The sequence below is a fragment of the Corapipo altera genome, unplaced genomic scaffold (assembly GCF_003945725.1).
Source record: "Corapipo altera isolate COAL_440 unplaced genomic scaffold, ASM394572v1 22, whole genome shotgun sequence".
In the NCBI taxonomy this organism is placed as follows: domain Eukaryota; kingdom Metazoa; phylum Chordata; class Aves; order Passeriformes; family Pipridae; genus Corapipo; species Corapipo altera.
Genome location: NW_020884886.1, coordinates 1,892,217 through 1,904,664, shown reverse-complemented (window position 1 = coordinate 1,904,664; position 12,448 = coordinate 1,892,217).

The following is a 12,448-nucleotide window of genomic DNA, read 5'->3' as shown; positions in this document are numbered from 1 at the left end:
GCGCAGCGGGGCCCGCGCCGCGCTCCGCCCCCGCCGGCAGGTGCCGGCACCCGCAGTCCCGCCGCGGCTCGGCTCGGCCCGGCTCGGCGGGCACCTTGGGAAGTGTAGGCAGCCCCGCGCCGCCGCCCGCGGACTACATCCCCCTCCGTGCCTTGCTGCGGCCGGGAGCGGCTCCCACCCCGCCGCTTCTGCGGGCAGAGCTGCGGCAGCACCCCCACCCACCCAGCCGAAATTCCCCCCACCCGTTCCCACCTGCCGGCCGCCGCCGCTCCGTTCACCCGGCGGGTGAGATCTTCCTCTGTGTTTTCCTTTCCCGCTTGCGCTCGGTTCGTGAGACGCCCGAGCAAAGCAGTGAGGTGCACAGGTGCTTCAGCACGTCCCCGAAGCGCCCGGGGAGCGACGATGAAGGTGTTTGCTCGTGAGGCTACACCGCACGGAAGGTGTTGGCATCAAGTCTCGGCTTTCAGGAGGGGAAGGGCAGTGCTGTCTGGAGCAGGTGAACTCTTGCTGATCCTTCAGATTTGAAAGCGCAAGGGCACACAGTTATTATTAAAGCTATTTAGTTATTAAATACTCATTTTTTCAGTATGTCATCAATCTGAAAATCTATTATAGTTCTGCGAGAATTAATGTTTTAAAAAACACATCTGTTTTAGCAAACACAAAAGCAGCTAGTGTAGTACCATAAGCATGTTTTACTGCACAGCTCCTCTGAGGCTGATTTCAGACTGGGTTCAGGGCATCTTGGAGTTACAGTAATAATGTGAGGAAACGGGTGAAGACTCATTTTGTATTTTGATCAGTGTGCTGATTACACTCTGTTCCACTGACAGTTGTCTGAAGGTTAAAATTTAACTAACGATTGTAACTATAAAAACCTACACAGCTTTCCTGTCCTACACCAGTAACTGATGTGAGAAATTCTACTCTGCTGCTCTGTAGCAGTGCTTAGATGTCCTGATGTGATAGGGTATCAAGAGCCTTGACCCTGTGTAAGTGTAGCAGTACCTATGGCTTTCATGTCATTTGTCTGATAAGAATGGGGAACCCTTGAAGATAATCGCTGCCATCAGGAAGAATATGGACCAGCACTCAGAGCAACCATACAGGAACAGACAATCCAAACCAGTATCCCATTGCTGACAGCCATCAGCAGTGGGTATCTGCTGAGGAGACTTCCTGAGCCAGATGTGTGTTCTTTGTTTTGAAGAACCTTCTATGGATTTTCTTCTGTTACCTTGTCCAGTTGTAGTTTGAACCCATGCATGCTTCAAACAGCCTTCTGTGCAGGGAATTTTTCAGCTGAACTATATCTGGTGCAAAGAATTATCTGCTGTTGTTTTGAACCTACTGTTTGCATTCTTTACTTGATACCCGCTCATTGTAGTAGAAGAGATAGCAAATATCTAATTCCCTATTCACTTTCTCTGTGTCACTCATGAATTCATACTGTTCAGATTCCACCCTTCACTCCTACTCTAGTTAGTCATTCCTTAAAACAGGTGACTCGTAACTTCAGTGCCATGCTACTTTCTGTCACTTTCTCTCATTTGTTTTGGAGTTTGATTGTTTGATTGTTTAACATCAATTTCTGTTTTTAATCATGAACTGTCTTTGCATATAATAACCATTGTGAGTTCAAGGCAATCTCTGAGTGATGTTTAGTAACCCTGTTGCTATGTATGAGTGTTGCTCTAAGAGCTAAATTAAACTTAACTTGTATTGAAGGTGGTGAGTGTACAATTCATATCAGATGTAATGAAGAGCAAACTGCCTTGGGCTTTAAGGCTGCTAAAAGACAGTTTGACCCTTCTGCTGGGCAGCAGTGGGAAAGAGAATGAATGCATATTAAAACCTGTGCAAATTCATTGCAGTGAGAACCCCCAGGGCCACAAGAGGATTTTGGAAGTTCTCTCTACCAGTCATAGAGACAACTGAAAGGTCCAGGTTGCTACACAAATGCTCAAAGTGCCTACATGGTGCCATACTTTAGGGAACACTGTGAGAAACAGGTCATGGACTTCAAAGTTCTCCTTGTTTAGGGCAATGCCATCTGCCACAAGCTTGATTAGGAACTCCTATGATCCAATGGAAAAGTCATGGTCTTGCACAGATAAAACCCCATAACTCCAACCAATGAACCAGGAAGTAATTGCTGCTTTCAAGGTCTATCGTCTAAAAAAAGATCTTCAAGCTTATCCAGGAGAAAACAGGTAAGAAAAGCCCTACCTCAATGACTTTTGGAGATAGTTCAGTATCATGGATGGCACAGATGACACAAGAATTACTTGGGAAGAGGTCACAATTGGGTGTATGAGTGGTCTATGGCAAAAATAGTTGCCAGAGTTTATTCTTAACTCTGTTGGATTTGATGTTATCCTTGCTCTACAGAAAGACATTGTCTTTTTTGCTAAGGAAGTTGGCTTTGAAAGGGTTGATAGCAAAAGTGTGATGAAATTGTTGGCTTTGTGGTCATAGTGGAATCATCCAGAAAGGGTTGGCAAGAAGGCTTATACTAAATTTAAAGTTAGCATCCAGTCTCACAGATGAAATAGCTGAGATCTTTCAGGACAATGGTCCATCCTGAGAATGGGCAGATATACTCTTTGGGGCACTGTAAGATTCAGTCTCTTGTTACCAGTCTCAGGATAGTAGGCAGCCATAGAATCATAGAATCAGCTGGGTTGGAAGGGACCTCAGAGATCATCAGGTCCAACCTTTGATCCACTCCCATGGATTACTAGATTACTAGATTACTAGACCATGGCAGTAAGTGTCACATCCAGTCTCATCTTAAAAACCTCCAGGGACGGAGAATCCACCACTTCCCTGGGCAGCCCATTCCAATGTCTGATTACCCTCTCTGTAAAGAATTTCTTCCTAATATCTAACCTAAACCTCCCCTGGCAGAGCTTAAGACCATGCCCTCTTGTCTTACTGATAGCTGCCTGGGAAATGAGACCAACCCCCATCTGGCTCCAACCTCCTCTCAGGTAGTTGTAGAAAGTGATGAGGTCTCCCCTGAGCCCCCTCTTCTCCAGGCTGAACAACCCCAGCTCCCTCAGCCTCTCCTCATAGGACCTGTGCTCGAGTCCCTTCACCAGTCTTGTTGCTCTTCTCTGGACCTGCTCCAGCACCTCAATATCCTTCCTGAACTGAGGGGCCCAGAACTGGACACAGCACTCCAGGTGTGGCCTCACCAGCACTGAGTCCAGGGGAAGAATCACTTCCCTGGTCCTGCTGGCCACACTGTTCCTGATCCAGACCAGGATGCCACTGGCCTTCTTGGCCACCTGGGCACACTGCTGGCTCATGTTCAGCTTCCTGTCAATCCAAACTCCCAGGTCCCTTTCTGCCTGGCTGCTCTCCAGCCACTCTGTCCCCAGCCTGTAGTGCTGCATGGGGTTGTTGTGGCCAAAGTGCAGGACCCGGCACCTCATCCCGTTGGAATCAGACCATCTCTCCAGCTTGTCCAGGTCCCTCTGCAGAGCCCTCCTGCCTTCCAGCTGATCGACACTCCCCCCTAACTTAGTCTGATCTGCAAATTTGCTGATGGTGGACTCAATCCCCTCATCTAAATCATTGATAAAGATATTAAACAGAACTGGATACAACACTGATCTCTGGGGGACACCACTAGTGCCTGGCCGCCAACTGGACGTAGCACCGTTCACCAGTTTCTGACCCAGCAGAGAGTGCCCCCGTCCAAGCCGTGGACTGCCGGCTTTTCCAGGAGTATGCTGTGGGAGATGGTGCCAAAGGCTTTGCTGAAGTCCAGGTAGACACATCCACAGCCTTTTCCTCATCCACCAGGCAGGTCACCTGATAATAAAAGGAGATCAGATTGGTCAGACAGGACCTGCCCTTCCTAAACTGGTGCTGGCTGGGTCTGATCCCTTGTCATCCTGTAGGTGCTATGTGATTGCACCCAGGATGATCTGCTCCATAACCTTGCCAGGCACTTAGGTCAGGCTAACGGGCCTGTAGTTTCCCGACTCCTCCTTCCAGCTCTTTTTGTGGATTGGCGTGACATTTGCCAACTTCCAATCACCTGGGACCTCCCCAGTGAGCCAGGACTGTTGGTAGATGATGGAGAGAGGCTTGGGGAGCTCTTCCACCAGCTCCCTCATCACCCTTGGGTGGATCCCATCTGGTCCCATAGACTTGTGGGGATCCAAGTGGCTCACTGTTTCCTCCTAGATTACAGGAGGGCTATTCAGATTCTTATCTCTTCCTACAAGCTCCAGAAGCCATCTGTCCTCAGGACAACCTGTCTTACTGTTGAAAACTGAGGTAAAGAAGGTGTTAAATACCTCAGCCTTTTCCTCATCTTTGATAACTATATTCCCACCCATGTCCAATAAAGAATTGAGGTTTTCCTTACCCTTCCTTTTGCTATTGATGTATCTGTAGAAGGACGTTTTGTTATCCTTCACAGAAGTGTCGAGATCAAGTTGAGCCTTCATCTCTCTAATTTTCTTTCTATATGACCTAACTATATTCCTAAACTCTTCCTGAGTAGCCAGCCCTTTTTCCCGTAATGGGTAGGCTCTCTTTTTTACCCTAATTTCCTTCAAAATCTCCCTGTTCAGCCAGGCTGGTTGTCTTCCCTGCTGGCTTGCCTTTCGGCACACTGGGGCAGCCTGCTCCTGTGCTTTCAAGACTTCCTTCTTGAAGCAAGTCCATCCCTCCTGGACCCCTTTGTTTTCAAGGGTTGTTTCCCAGGGTATGCTCAGAACTAGTCTTCTGAATAGGCCGAAATCTGCCCTCCGGAAGCCCAGCATAGAGGTTTTATTGATGACCCTCCTTGCATCCCTGAGTATTGAAGACTCTATTATTTCATGGTCACTGTGCCCCAGACAGCCTCCAACCACCACATCTCTTGATTTTCATTTTTAAAAGCAATCAGCTTGTCCAGCTACTTCAAAGAAGGCTGAACTCTAACCTGTCAGCACTTTGCACCATTTCTGTCATTACTGAGAATTGAATTGGCACTTGGCAAAACTGATGATCCACATCCTCAATGTCATCCTGAATTCTTTTAGGAGCTTTTTTTTTTTTTTTTTGGAAGAGCTTAAAAAACACTATGTATACAAATGTTTTGTAATATTTCTGCACTAATATTATTTGGACAGTGTTATGGAAGAACTTATATTGCATTTCACTGTCCCTGTGCATTCAAACTGTTGGTGTTTCTGAAGTACATTCACAAATCTTGCTCTATTGTATTAGCTGTGTTAGAAAAAAATCTTCACTGTCTATTGAATTCCTAATCATCCCAGCTATCAGAAATGCACCCTCATCAAAGAAGGGAATATATCTATGTGGTGGTTTGGAAAAAACCCAACCCTTTCCCTCTGGGGCTGATAATCACAATCTATATGTGTCTTCCATCAGAAAGTCTTCACGTGAAGGAAAAAAGAGTAAGCATTGTAAATGTAAACCAAAACAGAGCAATCAATATAGTATATCTGCATTAATAGATATTAGCATTACATTTGACTTTGTGCTTCTGTATGTTGAGTACACTGCAGATTTATGGACTGACAAGATACACATTCTTGCAGAAGCTGGTATAGCTCAGGCAGCCAGAAAATTTTTTGGTTTTTATCCCTTATAAAGTTAAGTAAGTTTAATCACATCACAAAGTATTTCACTTTCTTAGGTTTTTTTTTTCCTTTTATTACCTTCGCAATTCAGGGAATCCAATTGCGGTAATATTCAATTAATAATAATGGTATTTTAAAATTCATTTTCACAGCAAAATTGTCATACAATATTTTTGTATAGTGCTTTTCTTAAAAAAAGGTCCAGAAGAAGCAAGGGGAAAGGATTGCTTCTAATATTTATGAACTTTCCAACAATTGGATGGTCGTGGGCTTCCAGGACAATAAAATTATTACTTTTATTTGATTATTTGTCTGCAAAATTTTTTAGGTTGCTGCCGTATGAAAGGGGTCATATTTTAAAAGTATCTCAATGAGCAAGAGGGAGAGGAACTAGAACTTCTGCACTGGGAGTGAAGTAGAACATTTGTCTCTTCAGAAAAAAAAACAAACAAACCCGAAAAAAACCCCAAAACCCCAAACAAAACCAAACCCAAACAAAACAAAACAAAAACCTGTGAAAAAAACATTATCCAGCCAGTTGCCAAAAGTGATTTAGATGCTAATCCAGACCATAAAAGACCACAAATCCAAGTAGCTGTTTAACCTGTTTAAGTTTACCCTTGGCTTCATGTTCAAAGCTGACATAGTATCACAAGATTTTCAGGTCAAATAGCAACTGGGAGTGAAACTTAAAAGAACAATTAGTTTGTGCCAGCTATACTATTAGTTGTTCAAACCCTTCTGAAAATGTCCTAAATGGATATCTCCTGGGGAAAAAAAAATCAGAAAAAACCCACGCAAATTAGACATCCTTTTGTAAATTTTACTGTGCATTTCTGTGTTTCATGCCATTAAATTCTATTAGTCCTGGAAACTGAGCTTAAGCACCTAAGAAACTTTGATATTTTTACTTTTCAACCTGCAATCTACTTTTTAGACTGATTTTCACTCCAAGGTGCTGTCTTTTGACAGCTATTGTATCTTCTGGAAGACAAAATGGAATATTACAATTTATAGTAATGTATTTTGAAGTGCTTGTGTTTTAAATGACAAATTATCCCTCAAATGCGTTCTATAAATTCCCAGAAATGTGTCATTTTCCTATTAATTTAAAAATAGCAATTCTACTGTATGACAGAAGATTAAGAACCTGACATGACATGCTGTCATGACCCCTCTTTTGCTTTTTACTGATTCTTTTTTGTGTGAAGAGAGCTCCCTAAACATCTGTGTGTTCAAAACATTTCCACTTTTATTTGTCTTGTGTCATACATCTTTCAGGAATTCAGGGCTGGACTAGTTTGTCTGGGTTACTGTCCTGGAACTAGACTTGAACTACTCTAATTTTAAGCCTAATCCCAAATCTAAGTTATTAATTTTTTGACATTAAAACTACTATATCAGGTGCTGGGGCAGTTGCCAAAATAAGCCACACTTGTGTTTGTAACCTGCTTGTATCAGTGACAGTAGTTGCCTCTCTATCACCTTACTATGTTAGTTGTATTGAAATGACATTGATAGTAAATAAAATGAAAGGCAAGTTTGAAGTTTCAGAAGAGTAATAGACTGAGATCTTAAAATGAGATTCTGGGTATGGAAATAAATTGCCAGCTACTCACTGAGCCAGAAGCACACGTGTTTATAAATAATGAATTAGCGTGAAGCAGCTGTAATGAAATAATAACATAGCACTATATTAAGATGTCTCCATTGCACTATCAAGATGTCAGTAATAACTTTTGTACAAAGCTCCTTGCACACCGTGGGCAGAATATAAACACTGCATCAGCAGTTATAACTTAGACATCAATTACCCATTGCAAACCTAAATGCATTATGGTCAGAGATAATCAGTGGGTCAAATAAAACTCCCAGGCAAACTTTGAAAACAGAAAGCATGAAATAACATCAAAGGGAACAATGGCTGAGGATGAAAGAAATCTTTGTTACAGTGAGACAATCAAGGACTGTTCTCTCATGTCAGCAGTCAGCTTTTGGAAAGTTGTTCGGAACAAATAACTTTTAGTATGGCAGGCTGCTGCACATGACAGGAAGCCTGGCAGGTAATGATGAGTATCAATATAGAATTCATACACGAGAAAGACAAACACCCAGGTTACAGCAATGAAATGTGCAGAAACAAAAATGCAGAGGAGGGTTTGGGGAAGAGCCAAAACAAAGCATGAATAATATAAAAGTCACTAAACTTGCAAAAAACATTGGCAAAAATTTAATTTTAATTTCAGAACAGCAGATGAAGCTTGCAAGGATTTCAGTGCTATGTTACACAGTGTGTAACCACTGATATCAGTGCTCCTGACTGTAAATATGTAAATAATGTTGTGCTTTTGTAGTAAACAATGAGAAGCATAGTATGGTCCATTTTGTGCCTGATTCAGAAAGGTTAGTGCTTATTAAGCATATTGTGATCCCTTGCAAATGTGACTCCTTGGAAAACTACTCTTTCTGTGAAGCTACAGCTTGTCACTTGAAGTAGATGATATTACAATCCATTGGCCCTGAGTCAATTTAACTCTGTTTTGCAGTCCAGCTGATGCATGCTGATTTCCTGTCCCTTATCCTACATTGCATGTCTAACACTGTTCATATGTAAAAAAAAACAAACCAAACAAACCAGCATCACGGGAGCAGAATATAGACTCTTCCTATGTGATACAATTCTCATGTGTGACATATATGTGTGTGACAGTTTACAGGAACTTTCAGCACAGGCTGGCAGTGAGCATACCTGGACTGGCAGATACCAGAGCCTAGAAAAAGCAGCTGTGATCGATACTTCTGTCTGTGTCCTCAGCTGCATCAAAGCTGTCCTGTACTATCAGTGTTGCTTTCCGGGCTTCATGTTACCAGGTGAAGGTTCCAGTCTATATGAAATAGCCTGGACCAAGCCTACCCAAAAGAGAACTTGAAGTGTAGGTGAGGTTTGTGGATGGCATACACACAGATGTCAACTAGAAAATGGAAATGTAATAATTTTTTTCCGAACATGAGAAAAATTGAAAAAAGTACTACTGAATATAATGAATGAACATGACACATACTGTGCATTTAGTGGAGTGAGTCCAGATTGTGTTAATGCTTATAATTTTGGGGTTTAGCTGCATACCCTTAAACTTAATAAGAATCTTTTTATAGCATGCCTCCAAACATTCACACCTTAACATCATTATTGCCTGTGATGGCCCAAGTGCGAGTATATTTGATTTTATCAAAAGTCCATAAATGGAAATGTAAGATGGTTCCAAGGCCAAAATTCAGACTAGAAGCATCTAGAGTTTTGATGATTTTCAGATCCATATTGACAAAAGCTCTACTTTGCCTCTGATCTTCTCTTATAAATAGAACATCTCTCCTCATATTCCTCATATTTTTCAAGACTGTTGGTTGCATTATACCACTTAAAGATTTTATTCTTCTTCTAAGAAATACTGTCTCAAGCATGCAAGGCTGGATGCTTAAGCAGAAAGTGTTGTGCTTGTTATGTTTATAACCACCTTTGAATATATTTAGTTGGGGTGGCTGTGGCCAAATGGTCCAAAACAATTAACGTAAGAGGATAGAAGTTACTGGAAGTTATAACTTAGGTCTACAGATAAAGCTGCAAAAAAATGGACTCCTTTTTGCACAAGTCCTATGAGGAGAGGCTGAGGGAGCTGGGGCTGTTCAGCCTGGAAAAGAGAAGGCTCAGGGGAGACCTCATCACTCTCTACAACTACCTGAAAGGAGGTTGTAGCCAGGTGGGGGTTGGTCTCTTTTCCCAAGCAACTATAAACAAGACAAGAGGGCATGGTCTCAAGTTGTGCCAAGGGAGGTTTAGGTTAGATATTAGGAAGAAATTCTTTACAGAGAGGGTGATCAGGAATTGAAATGGGCTGCCCAGGGAAGTGGATTCTCCGTCCCTGGAGATTTTTAAAAAGAGACTGGATGTGGCACTTAGTGCCATGGCCTAGTAACCATGACAGTGTTGGATCAAGGGTTGGACCCGATGATCTCAGAGGTCCCTTCCAACCCAGCTGATTCTATGATTCTATAATTCTATGATTTGAGCCCTTCTTCAGGTCTCGACTAGAGGGCAGCAGTAATTTGGAAAAATTCCAATTTGAAGTCAAAATTATCACTATAGGATTTTCTATACTGTAGACATTTTGGTGGCTGGAGATGTTAATCCCAAAGTATGGGAAGACCAAAATTCTGTGATTGTTTCTAGCCTGGTGCCTATCTATTTTTTGGGTCTTCCAGGTGTTCCATCGGGCACGCTCTTACACAGAGCTTCAGCAGAGGCAAAAGCGGGCCTTCATATATACTGAATCCATATGGAAATATCTTTCCTCCACTTTGGATGCCTCAGGAAGTAAAAATTTACTTTCGCAATGCCAAAACTAGCTCACAAGAAATCTGTATTCCATGTACATTCAAGCTCCCATAAATAAATTTCCCTCGCCTGCATTTTCTAGCACTAAGCAGAATCACCAAGCAGATGGGTAAAATTTCTGTTCTGCAAATTAAGTGTTTCAGTGTACAGCTAAGGGTTGTAAATGCTTCTGTCTTGAAAGTCTTTTTATCCATCCCAGAAGTGTTCTAGCATGCTAGTAAAAAAAAAAAAATATATATGTACATGAATATGTATATAGAAATATAAAAATACTTTTCAAATAGTATACATTTATGCAAATCTTCAGAAGAGAGAAGGATTGAAGCAGAGCTAAATATTCATTGCCACTGCTCCTCCCCCTTCTTTTTTAAGATCAAGGAGCTATGGCTTTCTACTCCACTCCTCACAATAAACAATTTTAGATATACTGACATAGTTTTCTCTGCTTTAAAAAATGGCAGAAAAGCTGCAACAGCCTGAGAAGTCTCATTTGGGGAAAAAACCTTGATTAGTGCCCTTTTCTAAATGCTTGATGTGGGACTAGATGATCCTGAAGGTCTCTTCCAACCTTGATGATCATGTGATTTTGTGAAAAGATTTCTCTGAAGGAAAAGAGATATCAAATCTATTTGAACAACATAATAATAATAATAATAAATAATTAGAAATATTCTCTACTCAGTATATCATCTATAAGAAGGTTTCCTTAAGAATAAACTCTGATTTCTACCTGTAAACATCAAGCAGCTGAAAATAGTTAACCTTTAATTAAAAATCAGTTCACCTGATTATAAAAGGAAGTACCTATTTTTCATTTAAATGTCTGCAATGATGTAAAAGGTGGGGATTTAGCCTGCTAAAGGGTAAAACAACTTTTTTTTTTTTTTTAAAGGTGTTCTATTGGAGTTTAAGGATAATTTGAATGGCATGTGTTTTTTTTTTTTTTTTGTTTCCCCATTTAATATTTGGAGGTTTGTAGATGAACAGAATTATTGCTTCCATATCAACGTGTATCCCCTAAATTCTTGAGGCTTGGTTGAATGTTTTAGAGGCCCTATTTACTGAGTGGTTTGTTAATCCTAGTAGGCAATCCTAGTTTTTTAATCCTTGTCAACAAGACAAGATATAAGGAATTTAATTCTACTTTCAAAATGAAAGAAAAATAGGGAAAACTCATTTCCTATACTGAAGCTTGTGAGTACAAACTCTCTAAATGTATTTGGTTTGGGGTCATTGAGAAGTAAAAGCTTTCTGTGCTGTATGCAAATCAAAAGTTCATGTTTCATTTAGAGAGGCTGTTATCCTTGTAGGGCAGAAAATTAATCCTGCTGAACTAGAGAACAGGGGAATGAAATGATTAATCTAAGTGGTAAGTGTTAATTGCAATTTTTTTTTCTGAGCTGATGAAACTGTTTAGAAGGTTTATCTTTCTCTAATATGTGAAGCCCTGTGATCCATGTCATGCCTGAGATGGAACGGTGAATCCAACCATGATTTCATCCCTTCTTGTCTGCTGGCATTTGGAGTCCAGCCCAAATTGCTTCCTTGGTAGGAATATGTTGGCTTTTTGGTCCACAGCTAAAAATGTCCTCAAGTGAGTAATAGAGTTTCTTGGGAGCTGCTGAATCTAGGAGGAAGCTCTGTCAGGTGCTACCATGTTTTTGCTTGTGCTGAGGAATAACAAGCTCAGTAACATCTATTATTAGCATTTGTAAGTCAACTTAGCTATTATGTAGTGGACTGTGTAAATAACTTAGGAACTGTGTAAGTGGTGTAACAGCTGGATGTTTTGACTCAGCACTTTCCTGCAGACTACAAGGCGACAGCATTTCCGTGCAGATGGATGGCAGTGTATTTTTCTTTTCATGTTTTCTGTTTTTCCTTTCTGAACCAGGCTATGGAGCTGGGGTGGTGTTTTTTCAAGACCTGGGGGAAGTAAAGCTATCTGGGTTCCAAGCAGGCAGATGCAAAGATGACAGGACTCCACAAGAAAACACTTTAACTCTCTAGCTAATTCTATATGCAGTTACTGTGGAGAGATAACACCCTAATCAAAAGGAAACATATGGCTAAACCTATTTCTGTGGAAGTTGTGTGTAAGTATAGCGTGAACATGATAACACAACTAATATCCATGCATGCTTATAATCCAGCTAAAGTTAATATAATTATTTGGGTAAGTTTGCTAAGTAAAAGGTTGCCACTGTGAATTAGCCCTTCAAGCTGAATGGATTTCACATCTAGGGGCTCAATTTATATTTCTTTGTGAACTTTGCAGTACCAATTGTATTACATTACATTTCTTTCTAAGTGGGTGTGCCTCCATCACTGGATGAAAGAGGAACCAATAGAGACTAATTTAGCCAAGAAAGCAGTATTTTGTGTGATTTCAAATTTGTCATGTTAGCTGTAAATAGTGAAGAATGCTAATTTCAGCAAAACATGG